At 46.8% G+C, this 19,193-nt stretch overlaps 1 protein-coding gene across 1 annotated transcript in view; it reads left to right on the plus strand.

Annotated features, from left to right (window-relative positions):
- The window catches only part of WNT9A (Wnt family member 9A), a 178,361-nt gene that overhangs the window by 20,050 nt on the left and 139,118 nt on the right, over positions 1-19,193 (plus strand). The gene's annotated exons all lie outside the window — the stretch shown is intronic.

Below are 19,193 nucleotides of genomic sequence, written 5' to 3' on the forward strand. Positions count from 1 at the left end.
CCATTCTTATGCCCCTGCTTCAGTAGGAGGGAGTGAGGGCGGGGAGCTATACACCTCCTTCAAAGATGAGATGAGCCCTCCTCTTGTACTGGGGCTAGAAATCATATCTACCCATATATGGGCTCTATCTCACAGAACCGTACAGGTCAGGGCAGATTTACTAATATTTCCAGATCTGCCTCGATGTACCCAGCAGTCTGATACCAAACATGAGGGGTGGGACCCCTGTGGTACCAGTAGGGCACTGTTGGACTGCCTAACGGGCAGTCTTTACCTCAGAAGGTTCTGAAATGTGCTCAGAACCAACGCCAGGCAGGGCCCTACCTGCTCTGTTAGTTTGGAGGGTCTGCCAGCCTGGCAACACAGAAAATATGATACATATAGCAATTTATGGAATATGAGAGACCCCTGGGATTTATACCAGGTCATTCCCAGGCAAAGGTTCTTTGAAGTTGGCAGCAGCAAGCCACATGTCGGCTCCCTGCTGGGAAAAGGAGTCGGAGTGTCTGAGTTCCCTCACTCTAAATTTGGTTCTGTCATGGTGTTTGTCACCTTATACCTGATGGATGGGCCATCAGCACAGCTTGAAGCCAGGGACTCTCTGGGCCCAGGCTCATTAGCATATCAAAAGGGCCAACCAGCATTTGGAATGGTGCTCTCTTTGCTAAGAAAAGGACTGCAGACCTCCTACACAATAAATCCAGATTGTACCGATTTGAAGCGCAATCGACGCAGGAATCGAGTGCGATCGTTCTTTTCTTCACGGGCGATTCCAGGACGCGCCTGCGTCCCCGCAATCGTCCGTGACACTCTGCTTTCGGGGTCTGAATGACAGATGGAAACCGGGTGACGCTGCCGCCTCCTTGTCCCTGCGGTATATCCTTCAGAACGCTGCGTTACAGATCCTCGCTGAGAGCTATTGGCTGCCTGTCACGTGACAAGCAGCCTATTGGGCTAATCAAAGTGCGACGATCACGCCCTACAAAGACACTGGCCCCGATAGGGCTGAAGGTGGGTTTAAAGGGGCGTCTGGTACTTAGAAAGGAGCTGTCATAAGTTAGCAGTGCACGCTATGCAGCACTACAGCGCATAGCGTGCGCACAGGAATTTTAACTCTCACCCCTTAATTTAAAGAGACACTTAAGCCAGAAAAAAAAATTGGCGCTATTGCGGGCCGCAATGCGTACAAAAATACGCGCTGCCGCATTACGAACGCATAGATATGCGGCAACGCGTATTTTTTGTACGCGTTGTGGCCCGCAATAACGCTAATTACAGTCGGGAATGCGGAAAAAGCTACGCATGACCAGTCCTGACAGGTCTGTCAGCAAAAACGAAACTAGCTGGCAGCGGGGGACCAGAGTATTAGTGAGTGGCTGCGAGCGCACAGGACTGCTGCAGGGGGCTGGTAGAAGCCCCAGGTGAGTAAAACTCATTTTTTTTTCTGACTTAAGGTTCACTTTAAAGGACAACTGAAGTGAGAGGTAGGTTGCCATATTTATTTCCTTTTAAGCAATATCAGATGCCTGGCTGTCCTGCTGGTCCTCTACCTCTGATACTTTTAGCTATAGCCCCTGAACAAGCATGCAGCAGATCAGGTGTTTCTGACATTATTGTCAGATCTGATAAGATTAGCTGCATGCTTGTTTCCGATGTAATTCAGACACTACTGCAGCCAAATAGCCCAGCAGGGCTGCCAGGCAACTGGTATTGCTTAAAAGGAAATAAATATGGCAGCCTTCAGATACCTTTGCCCAGTTACAGTACTGTACAGTTGTCCTTTAAAGGGTCACATAAGGCTAAAAAAAATGAGTTTTACTCACCTGGGGCTTCTACCAGCCCCCTGCAGCTGTCCGGTGCCCACGCAGTCTCTCTCGGATCCTCCTGGCCCCGCCGGCAGCTACTTCCGTTTTCAGCGACAGGCGCTGTCAGGCCTGGGGACACAAGTGATTCTTTGCGTTTCTGGCCGCAATAGCGCCCTCTATACTGCTATTGTGGCCAGGAACGCGAAAAATCACTCACGCTCCCAGGCCTGTCACCAAAAACGGAAGTAGCTGCCGGCGGGGCCAGGAGGATCTGAGCGAGACTGCGTGGGCACCGGACAGCTGCAGGGGGCTGGTGGAAGCGCCAGGTGGGTAAAATAATTTTTTTTTTTATTATTATTTATTTATTTGGTTTTTTTTTATCCCCCCCCCCCTCCCCCCCCCCCTTCCTTTTTAGGCTTTAGCAGCGCTGCTTAGTGAATCAAGGCTAGTCGACCTTCATCAAAAATCTTTGATAAAGGTCCATTGACCTAAACATCATGCTGTATTGCCATCTCTGGTATGCAGTGGCACAGCAATAGGGGGTGCACTGGGCCCCACTGCACTGGGGCCCTTAGACCAGTGAGGCCCTCCCTCAACTGCAGTATCAGCTCTTTATTGGTCCTCTGCTGGTAATAATCACTTCTATAGATGCTTTGAATAGTAGTGACCATTAACAAACTGTTTCCCATCCCTTTCTTACACTTCTGACATTGTGGTTGTCCTAAACACTTTAAGACATGCCTGATCTTATTCTGCCCTGTAGGGGAATCTGGGACCCTCACCCAGAGATCCACAACGTCGTCTGACCTTTTTTTTTAATCCCTTAATATCCCAATACTTACCCATCAATCACCATGCAGCCATCTGATAAATCCGATCGCCTAAGGCTACCCAATGACATGGCCCCCGAATGAACTGCTATGCCCTTAGGGAAGACCTCTTCTGCCTCTTTATTAACTGGCATGACCCAAGCTGCTGACCCCTCCCAGCATAGCAGGTTTCTGTATCATCCTAGCTGGAACACCTCTTTCCCGCTCCTTCCTCCTTGTACTTAGCAGAAAGCTCCGGAATGCATTCTATACCCAGAAGCTCGTGCACCCTTTAATTATGGTGTCTGGTAATCACAAGAAGAAACTGATGGGGGAAAGAAAAAAAACAAGAAAAAAAAAACTGCACTGAAAAGTAATCTAGTCCTCTTTCCAAAGAGCTGTCAGATCTGATTCCAGAACGCTGGTCGGCGGGATGGATGTGCTGCTGCACGGAGGGGTGATAAATGAATAAAGCCACAGGTTTTAAAGGACACTTGAAGCGAAAATAAACGAATGAAATAAACGATTGTATCTATCTTCCTTCTCCTAAAAACGAATTTTTAAGATCTTCCACGGTTTAATTTTATGTTTAAGGTCGCATTCACAGTGGGACGTTGTGTTTTAATGCAACGGTAAAGTCGCAACGTGTCTGCGTTAAGAGGTAACGCACTGTAAACAGTGAGTTACCACAACGCAACATTTTTTTAACGCGACTTTAACATCGCACTGTGACCGGTCCATAGGATTAGCATTGCAGTGCAGTAAGCTGTGTTATAAGACTTTATAACGTGCGACCATAATGTCCCACTGTGAATGCGACCTAAATCTACTATTTACGTTTTTAACTGGTTTATTGTTTTTGCTCAATGACACATTCACTGAAGTATGCCAGAGCTAAAATCTATGAACTATTGACCCTTTTTATCTCTTTCCTGCTCTCAGAAGCCATTTTCTGCTAGGAAAGAGTTTTCTAGTTGGAATTTCTTATCAGTGAGGGTCACATTGTAGTCATTTCCTGTCTGAGTCAGGACTGAATCAGCCACTTACATCCCTGATAATTAACTCTTTCAGGCAGAGAAAGAAAAAAAGGAACACAGCCTAGTTATTTGTGTGCTAGGCACTGTACATACACAAGTCTATCTCATGTCACAGGTCACCTCGGGTATCCTTTAAAGGGATAATTAGCGAATGATATTTAAGAGCAACTATAGTGAAAATAATGCAATGAATACAATTGCTGATTTTTTTTTACAATAATCCTTTTTTGCTTGGCCAAAATCATTCCTCAGCCTGATAAACATTCTCTATCACAGGTGGTGACCTCCTTTACTGCTGGTAGGAGCATCATGGCGGAATGTTTGTGTTTTCTGAAGTGAGCAGACAAATCAAGGGGGGGGGGGGGGGGGTGTCAGGTTGTATCAATTAGAGCACCCTCTGCTGGATTGACTGGCAAATTTGCAAGTGCAAAAAAGACACCCGCTACGCTTTATTATTATTATTTTTTTTTTTTTTAATAAAAGGACAACTGTAGCGAGAGGGATATGGAGGCTGCCATATTTATTTCTTTTTAAGCAATACCAGTTACCTGGCTGTCCTGCTGATCCTCTGCCTCTAATACTTCTAGCCACAGATCCTGGACAAGCATGCAGATCAGATGTGGTTTGGGTGTTGAAACACCCTCAGGAAAAATACACAGGAGACAAAAAAGAAGGGAGCCCAATGGGGACCTGGATGTGGTCGCACTCCTTTGAAAAAAGAAAGGAGACAGATTTCTACCATGGTGGAACCACGGACGCTCTGTCTCCGCCCCTCAGACGGGTGACGTGTGGGGGTAATGGATGCACTATTTGGGTTAAAGAGGCGCCCTGGTGTATGATAAAAACAGTTTAAAAGGTAATGAGGTAGCTTACCGCAATGATGACAATATCTTTGCAACAACAAAAGATTTTATTTAGTGATAGGCACAGGCAACGCGTTTTGCGGGTCTGAGCCCGCTTCCTCAGGCCAGTAGCAGTGCCAAACTAGTGATAAGTTTAGCTTGGGGAGCCTCCCTCCCAGGACCGGTTCTAGGTGAAAGGGGGCCCTGGGGGAGAAAAAAAAAATAGGGGGCCCTGCCTCTCAGCGAGTCTATCAGCGGCGGATCTCCGCCTCTCCCCCGCCCCTCTCAGTGAAGGAAGACTGAGAGGGGCGGGCAAGAGGCGGAGAGATGCGCTGACAGACGCGTGTGAGGCAGGGCTGCGGCCATTAGCCCTGCCTCACCAGGAAGAGATCCACGCTAAGAACGGAGGGGATTTGGGAGGTAAGGGACCCCCGATCAGCCACGGGATAGCGGCCTTTTAGCAGGGGCACACATGCCCCTGCTGAATATAAGAGCTGAAGCGAGTTTTATTCTCGCTTCAGACTCTCTTTAAGTATCCCTTTACAAAAAAAAAAGAATTTAGTGGCAGGCCACAGGCATCAGGATCTCCCCCACCACATTGGGTGGCAAATGGGAATCCCCCTCCCTCCCCGAATCTCCCCCCCCCCCCCCCTTACACATACAAATAAAAAAAAAAAAAATTCAGTGGAAGGCCCCAGGCAGCAGTATCCCACAAGGCCACAACCAACTAAACCCCCATCACCACCAAAGTCTGCCCCCCCCCCCCCCCCCGAGTCCCCCTCCCCTTACACATACAAATAAAAAAAATACTTCAGTGGAAGGCCCAGGCAGCAGGATCCCACAAGGCCACAACCACCAACTAAACCCCCATCACCACCAAAGCATACCCCCCCCCCACCCCTCCGCACATCCACAGGATTGCCTGACTGACTTACCATTTACGTCAGTCAGGCTCAGGACAGGCTCTCCAGTCTCCGCACGCTGATGTCGCCAATGCGCTCCAGTGATATCGTCACGTGACGACGTCCTCTCCCCTTTCCTTGCAGGCATGGATGTCCACGCACTGACGTCCATGCCTGCGTGATGTCAGTCTGATGTGCGTGGAAGAGAGGACACCGGGTGGTTTCCATGGAGACCCGACGCTGGAACCGGCGGTAGCGGTATGTATCTCTTCAGTTCCTCTCGGTCCCCGCTCCGGCCAGGCTCACATTTTGTAACTCGCGGTGAGTCTCCGCACCGCACCCGCCCGGCACCCACACACAGTCAAGGCAGAGTCAGCAGCCCAGGACACACAGGCAGCACTGCAGCCAGCAGCAGCACAGACAGTGTCCCAGGCTGTGCAGATTTTTTAGGTTTGCTGCCAGCGGGGGCCGGGGCCACCCAGGCGGCCGGGGCCCTAGGGCAGCTGCCTTCTGTGCCTTTATTGTAGTGCCGGCCCTGCTCCCTCCCTCCTTCCCTATGCAGAATCCTGATGAGAGTGTAAATGAGAGGTTACTCACCCTGCTCTCTGCATTCCACTGAACAGATTTCCCTTTATTCGGGGGCACCTCTAGCTACTTAATAAAAGGGACTCCGAGCAGTGCAGAAACTATGGAAAGATGCATATCATTTTAAAGCTCTCTTTCTCCTCTTTCCAATGATACATAAACCTCTGCCCTACGCCTTTTAGTTTTCGCTATTTTCGCGATTGAAATGCCCGCGATTTCAATCGTGAAAATAGAGAAAACTAAAAGGCGTAGGGCGACGATTTAGGTGTCGCCAGAAAGAGGAGAAAGAGAGCTTTAAAATGATATCCATCAAGCCATAGTTACATTGTATTACACAGGACGACACTTTCCCCAGTGTCAGCAGCTCCATTCAGCAGAATGGAGCTGCTGACTTTAGGAAAAAGTCGCCATGTGTAATACAATGTAACTATGGAAAGAAATTGTGGGCATTTCAATCGCGAAAATAGCGAAAACTAAAAGGCGTAGGGCGGCGGTTTATATATCATTGGAAAGAGGAGAAAGAGAGCTTTAAAATGATATGCATCTTTCCATAGTTTCTGCACTGCTCGAAGTCCCTTTAATAAAGAGGATAGCTCTGGCTACCTAATACTAAGAGGAAACTTTAGCTATGGATGATGAGCAAGGGAACTAAGAAAAGTGATAGCTGGGCCAGCCAGTACATTTGTGGTGCGGTTAGGCAGGTGTTTGTTGGTTCATGGAAGGCGACTGGTCTAGGGTGCCAGGACACCTGAGCTGCTGTGATGTAAATCAGGGCCTGCGCACGCTTGTTTTAGGTGTGTGATTCAAACACTACTGATGCATGCAAGTGTTTTGGGAGGGGAAGGCTAGGATCCCAGAGCAGCGGTTAGCATTGGTAGTGTGAGGGTTCAGTGTAAGAATAGGCTTAGCTTTAGCTATGATAAAATATTGGTATTTAATACCAATCTTTTCCTATTCTTTGCAACACTTTAATATTGAATTTACCGATATTCTACCACTGGGTTTCCTGGGCGCCCAAATTACAGGGCTACCTTTTTTGAAGTGTGCGGAATTGGGGTCAGGCACAAGGTAACAGGATACTAGTACTGTAATCTGAGGAGGAGATTATGTAAACCATTATAAATAATTTGGTGGTACAATTGAAACCTTACAGTACAAGCTACCCCTCAAGGACACCATGTAAGAGCATGTACCCCCCAAACAGCATCATGCAACAGCATGTACCCCCAAATAACATCATGAGGCAGCTGGTCCCTTGGAAAGCCATAATGTCCTGTATTTGTGACTGGGTATAAAAAAAAAGGTTTAGTTGTTTAAAGCGGACCTGTACTCAGAACTTCCTCTCTACTCTTAAAAGATAAGCAACAGCATAATAATCTTTAAGGCTGCTTTCACAGTGGGACGTTACAGGCGCACGTTAGAGCAGCCTGTAACTCAGCCCAACTCACAGTAATGAAAAATCAATGGGCTGTTCACAGTGCCCAAGTTGCGTTACAGTGTAACGCTGGACGTTCTATGAAAGTGCAGCATGCTGTGCGTTATACGCGGGTTTAGCCTCGTTAGACTGTTTGCACATGCTCAGTAATGTTGTTTTATTGTTTTTTGTGTGCAGGAGAGGAGGAGGGGAGAGTCCGCTATTTTGCCTAGCCACATGGCTAATTAATATTCACTGCACTGCAATGCCGGTTCTCTGCCTGCTAGCAATGATTCATATGAATCATTATCGGTTATCTGCCTGCAAGCAATGATTCACATGAATCATTCTCGGCTCCCTGCCTGCTAGCAATGATTCATATGAATCATTCTCGGTTCTCTGCCTGCTAGCAATGATTCATATGAATCATTCTCGTCTCCCTGCCTGCTTGCAATGATTCATATGAATCATTCTCGGTTCTCTGCCTGCTAGCAATGATTCATATGAATCATTCTCGGTTCTCTGCCTGCTAGCAATGATTCATATGAATCATTCTCGGCTCCTTGCCTGCTAGCAATGATTCATATGAATCATTCTCGGCTCTCTGCCTGCTAGCAATGATTCATATGAATCATTCTCGGTTCTCTGCCTGCTAGCAATGATTCATATGAATCATTCTCGGCTCCCTGCCTGCTAGCAATGATTCATATGAATCATTCTCGGTTCTCTGCCTGCTAGCAATGATTCATATGAATCATTGCCGGTTCTATCAAACGAAAACGGCGCACCAAGAGCCGCATAACGCGGCTCTATGTAGCGTCCACTTTTAGCACCACGTTGCGTTAGGGGAACGTTATGCGACCTTAACGTCTCCTGCAATGCAACGTCCCACTGTGTAAGAGCCCTAAAGGAAAAACGTTTCTTTGGTTACAGCTGATCTAAATCATGAAAGCAAATATAGGGTTAACATCCTGTGTTTACAAATTAGCTGTTCTGCTGAGATTCCTGAGCTGACATAACTGAGAGATCAAATTACAGTTGTGCTTAGCCACAGATGAGGGAGAATTAGACAGGCTAAACTCTCTAAATACATACAGGGCACATTTCTCTCTGTTCTCCTTCTGCCCTGTGCAAGAGTTCAGGTCCGCTTTTTAAAAGGAAATAAATATGGCAGCCTCCATATCCCTCTCACCTCGGTTCCCTTTCAATTTATTAGGAGTCGGAGTTGGTGCATTTTTTTATTTATTTATTTTTTTTAATTTTTTTTTTTTTTGCGTTTGAGACCAGCACACCTTAAGCGTGCTTTTCTTGGTTTTATTTCCATGCTGAGACGTGACGGCCGTCTCCTCCGCCGTGACCTGTAATAACAGTAAGTGGAATGAAGTGATATTCCCATAAGATGCCATATGGTGAGCGGGCATAGCTTGGCAGATGCGGGGCGTCCGTGGGCTCCAACAGGAAGCGGTATGAAGACAGTGGCCGCGCTGCAGCCAGTGGAATGCGGGGCCGTTCCAGTTGGCGTCCGAGGGCCGGTTTCTCAGATGGGCTCTGGTAGCGGGATGGGCGGGAGTCCAGATGGCATCACCCACTGTCATGGTGCAAATATTCTATTCTGCTGCTGGGCAACTATTGCTACGCGCTGTCCTTCAGCGTGACTCACTGCCAGGGGTTACAATGCCTTCATTCTGAAAGAGCGCTCATTATCAGACGAGAGATGGGATCTAAAATTTGACGTGACGGGTTTTAAGGCCCGGTGCACACCAAAACCGCTAGCAGATCCTCAAAACGCTGGAGGTTTTTGGAGCAGATTTCAGAGCGATTCTAGGCATGTTTAGAGAGGTTTCCTAAACATGCCTAGCGCTTTCTGGAGCGTTTTTGTGAAGCAGATTACAAATATTGTTACAGTAAAGCTGTTACTGAACAGCTTCTGTAACAAAAACGCCTGGAAAACCGCTCTGATGTAGCGTTTTTCAGAGCAGTTTTTCCTATTCTTTACGTGGAGGCAGAAACGCTTCTGCAAACCGCAAAAGTGCTGCAGGACCCACGTTTGCGGTTTGCTAAAAGCCTCAAACCGCTGGTGTGCACCATCCCCTTAAGATACATTAGCCAAGCGTTTTCACAGGCGGAAGCGGTTTGCGAAACGCTTCAAAAACCGCTCCAGTCCTGACACATAATTTTTTTTTTCCTTCCTTGTTTAGTTTGGGCTCCACGTTCACTAGAATAAGCCGGAGCAGAACCAGAACTTTGCACAGAGCTAATAAGATTTGCAAAAGTCATAATTGATTATCTCATAGTTTAAAGGACACTCGAAGCGAAAATAAATTAATGAAACAAATGATTGTATCTATCTTCCTTCTCCTAAAAATGACTGTTTAGGATATTCCACGGTTTTATTTTATGTTTGAATCTACTTTTTAAGTTTTTTAACTGTTTTATTGTTTTTGCTCAATGACACATTCATTAAAGTATGCCAGAGCTAAAATCGATGAACTATTGACCTTTTTTATCTCTTTCCTGCTCTCAGAGGCCATTTTCAGCTAGGAAAGTGTTTTATAGTTGGAATTTCTCATCAGTGAGGGTCACACTGTAGTCCCTTCCTGTCTGAGTGAGGACTGAGTTAGCCCCTTACATACCTGATATTTAACTCTTTCAGGCAGAGAAAGAAAAAAAGGAACACAGCCTAGTTATTTGTGTGCTTGGCACTGTACATACCCATGTCTATCTCATCATGTCACATGTCACTTTGGGTATCCTTTAATGTGGACCTGAACTCTTGCAGAGAACAAAAGGAAAACTTAGAGAAATCCAGCCTCTATGTATTTAAAGAGTTTAGCCTGTCTAATTCCCCCTCATCTGTGACTAATCACAAGGTGTAATTTGATCTCTCACCTGTGTCAGCTAGCAGCCTCCTCAGAGCAGCTAATATGTAAACACAGGATGTTAACCCTAAGGGCTTGATTCACTAAAGCGTGCGAAGTGTTAGCACGCTAGTGAAAAGCCACTTTGCACGTGCTAACATGTGCGTAAGAGTTTGCGCGCGTTACGTTTTGTGCGCAAACGCTTCGTGTGCAAATTACCGTGAACTGCACTGACTTCACGTGATAATGATAGTTGGCACGCGAAGTCAGTGCAGATCACGCGAGCGCAATGTAAAACATTGATTCCTGTATATACTTCATTATGCGGCGCGCGTAAGACTTTGCACGTGCTGCTTTACAGTTCCCTGGAAACTCTCTCCACAGCCTCTGCATTGATCATTAGCGGTAGGTGAGTGGTCTTTTTGGTGGTCCTAAAGTCCAGAATAATTTCTTTGGTCTTCTTTGAATTTAATAACAGGTTGTTAATGTCGCACCATGCAGTCAGGTTCCGCACATGTTACGGAGACCACCATTCATAATTACATTAACATACTCTATTTTACTGTGCGGGCGAAGCTTCATTGACGTGCAAACTAGGGTGCTAAGTAGTTTGCACAAGCAAACTGCTTAGCAGAGCTGGGCTGAGGCAGAGGCGAGAGAGGCTCCAGCCTTGGGGCGCAGTGTAGAAGGGGCGCAGCTGTGTTTGAAGCAGAGAGAAATAAGAAAAGGGGGGACATGGCAGTGATTGCAAGCCAGATAACTAGAGATGAGGGGGTTGGGGGCCCTGGGGCGCCTCTTAGTCTAATAGTACCGGTGTGTGTGACGGCTGGGGTAGGAAGGATGCATTTTGGTGTCTCAGCCTTGGGTGCTGGAGGACCATGTCCCGGCTCTGCTACTTAGCACCCTAGTTTGCGCTGGCAAAGCTTTTAGGCGTGATAACTGAGTTAGCACTCTTTTGTGAATCAAGCCCTATGTCTTAAAGGGACTCTGACCAGTAAAAAAAAACAAAATCTGAACCTACCTGGGGCTTTCTCCAGCCCACCGTAGGCTGGGAGGTCCCTCGGCGTCCTTCTGGCTCCTCTCCCAGGCTTATCAGCGGGAGCGAGGACACGGCAACGCAGGCGCAGTGGTTTTCAGACTTTAAAGTCTGAAATTCCAGAAGTGAACTGGAGGCGGGGCCGGAGCATCAGTGAGTGGCTGCGTGGGCACAGGATGCCTGCGGGGGACCATTAGAAGCCCCGGGCAAGTTCAACTCATTTTCCCCTGACCCCCCCCCCCCCTACAGTGTTCCTTTAAGTGCTTTTTCAAAGCGATTCGTTTTTCGTTCGTTGCGTCAGGAAGTGAACGCTTTGACCCAGAAAAGAATAAATACAATGTATTTATTCATAAACGCGCAAATGCAATCGCCGGATAAAGCGATTTGTGAGTGTTTTTTGCAGTTTCCCTTCCATTGTAGCAAAATCGCCCCAAAAATGGTATAGGCAGCGCTTTGCTGAGCGGAAAGCGGAAGAAACGCGCTGATGTGAACTGTCCCATAAGGAATCATTGCACAAGCGTTTTAAAAAATCGCCAGTGCTCAAAAAATTTTTTTTTTTAATTAAAATGAAAAGGCAAAACGCCCGAGGTGTGAACAAGGCCTCAATGTGCTAATCTTGGTCACACAGAGTTTGACTGTCTTCAGTCCACTGGATAGCTGCACTAGAGTAGCGACAGCATTAGGAGCAGTGTTGTTCCACCAGCGGTGCTGACGGTTGCGGAGATATGTCAGAAGGAGGCTGGAATTTCTCCCCTCCTGGTGGTCGTTGGGGCGATTAATAATTTACCACCCAGGTGAAAGCGTCTGACCACATGAAAGAGGACCTGCGCCCGCTTCCTGGTGTCCGGCCAGCCCGGACTTGGCTTAATCATTAAACGGCGCATGCTTTATCACGGCCTTATCGAGAGCTCGCTGGCGCTCATTCATGGACAGATAATTGCAGCGGGTCACGAGGTGACGGCAATATCCACACGGCGCTTTTAAACAATACGCCATGCGAAATTCCCAGCGCTGATAAATGAGGCTCCTATGAAAGGCAGCCCGGTTCCCATGTGACCTGCGGGGGCTGGGGGGAGGGGAGGAAGCCGTGAACTTGTCCAGCAGCACAATGCGACTCCTTATCGCTGGCCATTGTGTGTGATTGCTGGGTACGCACACGTGCACATGCCACAAGACCTAGCGCAAGAGAGGCTGCAGAGACGATGGGCACACGTGTGACTATCGCCTGATCCAATCACAAAGCATCCGATCAGGTGCTGGTCCAATCACAGCACAGGGATTTGAGGCTCATACACACATCAGACTATAGTCTTTGGAAAATGAAAGATCACAGACCAATTTTACCCCCTTCAATGTAGTATGAGAGCCATACCTACACAGTCTATTCTATGGAGCTGCACTCCCCATCAGACAGAAATCTTTGCAAGATGCTGCACACACAGATGCTGTACAGACACAAAAGATCAGTATCTGCAAAAGATCTGTTCCTGCAAAATGCATTCATAGTCTATGATATCTGCAGATCATCATACACACCTTGTTTAACAGACAATCATCTGCAGATCTGAAAATCCATCCTGGTGGATCTGATCTGCAGATGAATGTCTGTTAAACAAGGTGTGTATGATGATCTGCAGATCTCAGACTATGAATGCAATTTGCAGGAATGGATCTTTGGCAGGAACAGATCTTTTGCAGATACTGATCTTTTGTGTCTGTACAGCATCTGTGTGTGCAGCATCTTGCAAAGATTTCTGTCTGATGGGGAGATCAGATCCATAGAATAGACTGTATAGGTATGGCTCTCACACTACATGGAAGGGGGTAAGATTGGTCTGTGATCTTTCATTTTCCAAAGACTTTTATCTCAAGTGTGTATGAGCCTTCAGGGATCTTTATTTTTGAGCAGCAATCATGTCACTGCAGTAACTGGCAGATCACCAGTTATATGCAGTAGAGCAGTGACGGCTGTTAGAAATCTTGTCAGGTACAAAAGACCAAGGGCCATATGCAAATCACTTTTTCTCCTGAGTTTTCTCCTAGGAGATAATTTATCATCTTCAATGTATAATAACTTTTTAGTACTTTGCAAAGAAAAAAAGTACCAAAAAGTAGGTGAAAAAGTACTATCCACATTATTTTGAGTATTTTTTTTGCTTGCTATTGGTCTCTCTTTATATAATATTATTATTATTAATAACAAAAAAAGCACGGCTGAAATGAGAAGAATATGGAGGCTGCCTTATTTACTTCCTTTTAAACAATGCCAGTTGCCTGGCAGCCCTGCTGAGCTGCGTGGCTGCCGTAGTGTCTGAATAACACCAGAAACAAGCATGCAGCTAATCTTGTCAGGTCTGACAATAAGGGCCCGTTTCCACTAGAGCGAATCCGCATGCGTTGTCTGCATGCGGATTCGCATAACCAATACAAGTGGATGAGACTGTTTCCACTTGTCAGTTTTTTGGTGCGTTTTTCTGTGCAGGATTTTTCTGCACGGTAGGGCCTGCAGAATTCGCCTGCGTGAGGAATGCAGGCGATTCGCAGGCTATGTATTTAATAGGGAAAACGCACATGCGTTTTTTGCCGCGATTTCGCGTGCGAATTCGCACGAAAACTAATGCAAATTGAACCAGGCAGTGACATGGTTAAAATCGCTCATAGCCTGCCTATGCGAAATCGCATGCGAAATCGCGGCAAAAATCGCATGCGGAATCGCATCCGCATGCGATTTTGTCAGCGGTGGAATCCCAGCGATTCGCACCGCACTAGTGGAAACGGGCCCTAATGCCAGAAACACCTGATCTGCTGCATGCTTGTTCAGGGGCTATGGCTAAGGGATTACATATGACATAGCGTGAAAGGCTGCGTTTTCTATCATGTTTAATGTTAATGTTGTGCGCTTTTCATTAGCCTTTTTACTGCATTTTTGGTGCTTTTGTATGCGTTTTCAATGCGTTTTTGTATTTCCATTTGTGTAAATCATTTGGAAGACAACAGGAAGCAAAAATACAGCAAACAAGTTTTTTTGGGGGGAAAAGCGCATGAAAAACGCATACCATTGCATTCCCATTGACTTTGATTATGTGCGTTTTGGCAGAGTTCCTGCATATTATGCAACAAATACAGCGTTTTCAGAACACATACTGTAAATCGCAGGTCTCTGCATTTTGTTTGTTTTTCCCTGCGTCCCATTGTCTAACATAGCTGCATAAAACGCAGCGTTTTATGCAATGCTATCGTTTCTGCTATGTTTGCACTCAGCCTCCAAGTTTTAGAGGCAGAGGATCAGCAAGATAGCCAGGCAACTGGTAGTGCTTAAAGCGGATCCGAAAAACTAACTATAACAAGTAACTTGTCTATATATCTTATCTAAAGTTTAGATAGTTTACACAGCAAATCTAGCTGCAAACGGCTTCAACAGTTTATGGTGATGTATTCCTGTGATACAATGAGAGCAGCCATGTTCTGTTTGTCACATTACACTCAGGCTAGCCGCTCTGCATCTCCACCCCTCAGCCTGTGAAAACTCCCCTCCTCACTCCTCCTCCCCTCTGCCTCTGAAATCTCTGGCTAGTAACCTCCTCCTCCTGCCCAGACTGAGCTCCCATAAGCCCTTGCTGCATGAGTCTGAGAGTGCCAAGGCTCTCTGGAGAAGCTGTGGGCGAGGCTTGTTTAGTTTATACGGAAATTAGAGTATTAAAACAAAACAAAAAAAGTATTTGGCTTGAGGATTGCCCTACAAACTATATGTAAGGAACACAATTATGCAATGAGTAAAAGTTTGCATTTGGATCCACTTTAAAGAGAGTCTGAAGCGAGAATAAATCTCGCTTCAGACCTCATAAATAGCGCGGCTTAACGGGGGTCCCTTCACCCCCAAATCCCCCTCGATACACCCGGGGAGCGCTTCCTGGTTGGGGCAGGGCTAACCGCCGCAGCCCTGCCCCACGCGCGTCTGTCAGCGCGTATCTCCGCCTCTCCCCCGCCCCTCTCAGTCTTCCTTCACTGAGAGGGGCGGGGGAGAGGCGGCGATGCGCCGCTGACAGACGCGACTGGAGGCAGGGCTGCAGCTGTTAGCCCTGCCTCCAGGAAGCAATAAATCACGACCAAATCTGCCACCAAGTGTTGCAGTGGTCGCTTTGGGGGTGAAGGGACCCCCGTTAAGCCGCACTATAGCGGCGGTTTAGCAGGGGCACACGTGCCCCTGCTATTTATGAGCTCTGAAGCGAGATTTATTCTTGCTTCAGAGTCTCTTTAAAAGGAAATAAAAATGGCCGCCTCCATATCTTTCGCTTCACTTGTGCTTTAAGCTATACACGATTTGCTGCATTTGGATGAAAAGATCACAAAATGCAAATTTCAAGGTAAAGCAAGATAAATTAGGCATGGGATCCTTGTTTTTGTAGTGAGGAGGTGTGGCTTCAGACTCACTGAGGGCGGGGCAGTTTGCACACAGCAGGAAATGCTGATGTATGAAGTGGCATAGGAGGGATATTTCTTTAGCCTGGTACACATGTTCAAGTTTAATTGGGCAAGGATTGCCCGCTCTTACCACCTTCATGTAGTAGGAGGGTCAACCGCTTTTGAATACTATGAGAAGATTGTGTAGTTAAGCTACCATATCACATGAAGGTTGTAAAATCGGTCAGTGATTGGCCAATCGCAATTGCAGGTGTATACCGGGCTTTTATTTTGCAAACCCTGCAGCATTTTTCTTTTAACCTTTTTTAGTTCATGCACATATAAAAGCTTATTTTTTGTGTGTGTGTTTATTAAAATAATAATAAAAAAAGTAAGTGAACTCGTGCGTTTCAGAATTTGCCACTAGGAAATGCAATCGCACTGTGATGGTGTTTCTTCCCAATTTACAGAAGTAGAAATCTGACAGAACTGACAGGTTCCCTTTTTTTCCATTAAAAAAAAAGGGAACAAAAAAAAAGAGAAAAAAAAAAAAAAACTGACAGGTTTTTGACTAGTCCATCTCCTCATGGGGGATTTTTTTATATTTTTGTTTATTTTGTACAAAAGCACTCCCTGGAATGGAATCCATACAAAGATACAGGTGCCACCTGTTTGCACATTATTTTGGGCAGCTGACCTGAGTGACTGCCCTTCACTGAGTTCTTCTTGAAACTAGGACAACCCTGAGAATCACCCTTGAAGAGATGAGCTAGTCCAAAACTTGTCAGAGTTCTACTACCTACTGTAAGGCCTGGTGCACATCAAAAACCGCTAGCAGATCCACAAAACACTAGCCGTTTTTAAAGCGTTTTTTCTTATTTATGAAGCCTTTTGCTAGCGTTTTGTGTACCGTTTTTGTGTAGCAGATAACAGATATTGTTACAGTAAAGCTGTTACTGAACAGCTACTGTAAAAAAACACCTGGAAAACCGCTCTGATCTGGCGTTTTATCAAGCGTTTTGCGTTTTTCCTATATTTAACATTGGAGGCAGAAACGCCTCAGAAATCCAAAAAATGCTGCAGCCCGGGAGTTTGCGTTTCAGCTAAAACCGACCCGCTCTGGTGTGCACCAGCCCATTGAAATACTTTACCCAAGCGTTTCCTCAGCCGCAAGCGTTCTTAAAAACGCAACCGAACTGCTCTAGTGTGCACTAGGCCTAAGTGACAGCAAGATAGGGAAAAAAAGTATACTATTTTCATAGCACATTTTCCTCTGGAAGAAATGTACTTCTTAGTTGTATGTGTTTACATGCATTTTAAATTTAAACATTTTCGCAGTAGTGGTCCTTCAAGTTCTGAAGGGTCAGTTGGTGCTTTATATCTGTAATAAATTGTTGCTTTACAGAGCTCCACCTCCTGCCCTTCTTTGTCCTGAGGCCACTGCGTCTTATAATAGAATTTTTTTCTTTTTTGAACACTTAAAACTTCTGTGCCCCACGACGCAACGGCCGATCTCAGCCACACTTGGGTGACATCGTTTTTAATAAAGATCCCGCTGAAGTCATTTCCTGCGGCGGGCTTGTGGCGAGTGCTGAAATATGACATTGTTCGATGTGGTGTATTATTTGGGTGACAAGCGGCGTATCACAATGTCCCTGTCTTTCCCGTAGGCAGAGGGTGAGTCAGATTCTTGCGCAGGGCCCTGAGTCACGCTCCCGACCGCACTGCGGACGCACAGGAAACCCCACTGTCTGTTATTCTAGGGAGCTGGCCTAGGACTTAAAGAGGAACTCCAGTGAAAATAATGTAGTGAAAAAAGTGCTTCATTTTTACAATAATTATGTATAAATGATTTAGTCAGTGTTTGCCCATTGTAAAATCTTTCCTCTCCCTGATTTATATTCTGACATTTATCACATGGTAACATTTTACTGCTGGCAGGTGATGTCACTAGAAGTAGCTGCTGCTTGCTTTTTTTTGGCAGTTGGAAAAAGCTGTAAACCGCTATTTCCCACAATGCAACGAGGTTCACAGACAGGAAACTGCCAGGACCATGGTTTTATTACATGTTTTTCACTGGCGTTTCTCTTTAAAGTTAACATCAGTGGTTACCCACAATGCACCGCTACTGAATATGCAAATGATCTTTTTATGCCCCTGAAAGTCAGGCTAGCATCCAGAACGGCTGGTGTATAGCGAGACTATAGCTTTAAATTTTACACAGCCACATCAACCTCACATGTAGATAGCCTGTTTTGGACTTTTGATCCTCATCAGTGCATGGCAGGGATTGCTATGGCTCTATATCTAGCGGAGTTCTGCCACTCAAGCGGGGATGCGCGTGTGATCCCCTGCAGTCTCCGCCCCCAGAACTGTACGCCAATTGGCGTTAGGCAGTTCCGGGGGGAGCCGCCGCGTTCAGGCCAATTGGCGTGAGGTGGTCGGCAACAGGTTAACCGTGTCAGTGAAGCATACTTTTCTGTGACTGTAATGCAGTGGAAGATGTGAATAAAATGTGGCACCTCCTTTCCTGTTCAGTTGCATTCCCATTGTTACAGGGAATGCAACCAACCAGCCCCTTTCAACCTGCTGTTTATTGGTGCTAAGCTGGTAATTATCACTACTATGTGTGCTTTAATTAGTTGTAACCATTATTAGACTGTTTCCCTTCCCTCCTTACATCTCTCTGACACTGCAGCTGTCCCCTCCCCTGCTTACACCTCTCTGACACTGCAGCTGTCCCCTCCCCTGCTTACATCTCTCTGACACTGCAGCTGTCACCTCCCGTGCTTACACATCTCTGACACTGCAGCTGTCCCTCCCCTGCTTACACCTCTCTGACACTGCAGCTGTCTCCTCCCCTGCTTGCACCTCTCTGACACTGCAGCTGTCTCCTCCCCTGCTTACACCTCTCTGACACTGCAACAGTCTCCTCCCCTGCTTACACCTCTCTGACACTGCAGCTGTCTCCTCCCCTGCTTACACCTCTCTGACACTGCAGCTGTCCCCTCCCCTGCTTACACCTCTCTGACACTGCAGCTGTCCCCTCCCATGCTTACACATCTCTGACACTGCAGCTGTCCCTCCCCTGCTTACACCTCTCTGACACTGCAGCTGTCTCCTCCCCTGCTTACACCTCTCTGACACTGCAGCTGTCTCCTCCCCTGCTTACACCTCTCTGACACTGCACCTGTCTCCTCCCCTGCTTACACATCTCTGACACTGCAGCTGTCTCCTCCCCTGCTTACACCTCTCTGACACTGCAGCTGTCTCCTCCCCTGCTTACACCTCTCTGACACTGCACCTGTCTCCTCCCCTGCTTACACCTCTCTGACACTGCAGCTGTCTCCTCCCCTGCTTACACCTCTCTGACACTGCACCTGTCTCCTCCCCTGCTTACACCTCTCTTACACTGCAGCTGTCCCCTCCCTTGCTTACACCTCTCTGACACTGCAGCTGTCTCCTCCCCTGCTTACACCTCTCTGACACTGCAGCTGTCTCCTC

Source organism: Hyperolius riggenbachi, chromosome 5 (assembly GCF_040937935.1).
Source record: "Hyperolius riggenbachi isolate aHypRig1 chromosome 5, aHypRig1.pri, whole genome shotgun sequence".
In the NCBI taxonomy this organism is placed as follows: domain Eukaryota; kingdom Metazoa; phylum Chordata; class Amphibia; order Anura; family Hyperoliidae; genus Hyperolius; species Hyperolius riggenbachi.